The 2111-nt window shown below is 39.2% G+C and overlaps 1 pseudogene; it reads left to right on the top strand.

Moving 5' to 3' along the window:
* Positions 1 to 1722: 1722 nt before the first annotated feature.
* LOC117170441 lies at positions 1723 to 1842 on the top strand (annotated as a pseudogene).
* The last annotated feature ends 269 nt before the right edge of the window (positions 1843 to 2111 follow it).

Genomic DNA, 2111 nt, shown 5'->3' with positions numbered 1-2111 from the left:
CTACTATGTAGTCATAGGGAATATGATGATATAACTTTAGCATATATTTCAACCCGTCGTGCATTTGTGTAATTCACAAAAGTAGTAAATAGGCCATTTTAATTCAGTCTTTAAATCCCCTGCGCTCGTGATCTTGAGCTTATTGGCCAAAAGCTTCGAGCCTAAGATGACGTGCGCAAAAGACGTGCAACCTTTGAATCTTTTTCAAGTCTTTTAAATGTTCTAAAATCTTTGAAATCTGGTATATTGTAACCTTTTCAAAATCTTTAAAACCCTTCACATCTTTCAAAAGCTTAAAAATCTTTGTGGAATTGTTATGAAATATTTAAAATCTGATATACACGTCTTTATAAAATGTTCAAAATCCTTTTAAATATTTTATAATCTTTGAAACATTTTGAAATCTTTAGTAATGTTTTGTAATATGGTATACTTTAACATCCTATAGTAGCGGACACGAAATTTTCAAGGTCGCTGGGCACCCACCTTATAAGAATAAAATTCGCCACTTCTTACCTCTCATCATTTGAATCTCAGATTCATCGTTGCAATTTTTATAAGCATAAGGATTACAATTTTCGTTGCAGTTAGTCAAAAGAGTTTCATTCCAATATTTAATTCACTAAGTAAAACAACAGATTTTATCACGAATTAATTACGTACAACCTGCATATATTCACTTTATTTAATTAATTAAGTTTGAAGTACAAAACGATTTTGACACTTGTCAAACGTCAAATATCACTTGCGTACCGTTACATTAGTAAAAATCAACTCTAATTTTTAAGAAAGTACTTAATGCACGTCCCGAATGTATTTTGGGAACAATTTTAGTGTTGTGTTACATTTTTTTTTAATTCGTAACTAATTATTTATTTGCAATGCGCGGTGAATTCTGGGGACCATAACTTTTTTTCAGAAGTAGGTTATACCTATATTTTTCGCACGTCTTCTGAGTCTCGAAGCCTTTGAGCAATCAGCGCAAGATCTCGAGCGCGGGAGATTTGGAAACTGAATTAGAATCGCCTACTTAGTACTTTTTGCATTACACAAATGCAAGACGCGTTGCATTGCATGTTAGAGTTTATATTATTATATTCAGTGAGAAAGCACAAAGAAGTGGGCAAACGAGCGTTTCTGTACAAAGCAGCGGGAAAGGCTGCTGAAATACTCGGATTTAACTTCAGTATTAGGGTTGATCCAACTAATGTCGTGTGAGCTAACTATTGCTTTCCTTAAATCACCCGAATTGAAGTCTGGTACGGAGGGTTTTATTTTGGCATGTCAAGACGGTGTCATTTCCACCTTAACATACCGTCGCCACATTTTGAGTCAAGACATTCCTAGGATAGCTGCAGGGCGTGCCATACACACCCCGAGCATTTAGCTCACATACTATCTAGTTGTCCAACTCATGCGGGACCAACCTACATCCAAATGCACAATGCGGCACTAAGAGTGTTTTATTACCATCTCTGTCACTCTTATGGCATTAATCTTAATACCGCTCCTCTAAATGCTCCTGGGGAAATCGAGTCAATTGTCAAGAATAAGCAGTGCCGCATATAATGGAACTTTATATTCTCGACAATTGTTTCTGTTGCACACTCGAGGCCTGGCGTGGTTCTTCTTCTTCTAATAGCCTGAAAAGCATCCCTGCGTTTCAACAATATGCTAAAACACTTGCGGGGAAAATGTAGAAGGCAGTCCTCCTTGGGTCTAAGCTGAAATATATACTAAGCTGAAAGCACCAGTTCTCGTCTGATCACTGAAGTTAAGCAGCGTTGGGTGCGGTTAGTACTTGGATGGGTGACCGCTGGGGAATACTGCGTGCTGCACCAAGGGTTTCTGCTGAATATGGTTACAAAAATAAATAGGCAGTCGCGGAAAATTGTCCAGGGGTGGTCCCGAAGGAAGTAACCCCCAAGCAGAGGTGTGAAAACGGTGCCGAAAGCTGAACGGCACCTGGGTGAGGTGTCTAGAACGGTGACTCTGGGATACCGGGCGATCTCTCAGAGTAAGCAGCCTTATCCTTGCATGCGGGGCTCCACAAGGATGGACGAACCCCTTTCCCTAGCTTCTCGTGGGAACAACAATGACAACACCAAACA

Source organism: Belonocnema kinseyi, chromosome 3 (genome assembly GCF_010883055.1).
Source record: "Belonocnema kinseyi isolate 2016_QV_RU_SX_M_011 chromosome 3, B_treatae_v1, whole genome shotgun sequence".
Lineage (NCBI taxonomy): Eukaryota > Metazoa > Arthropoda > Insecta > Hymenoptera > Cynipidae > Belonocnema > Belonocnema kinseyi.
Note: the sequence above shows the minus strand (reverse complement) of the source record. Positions and strands in the feature narration are given on the sequence as shown.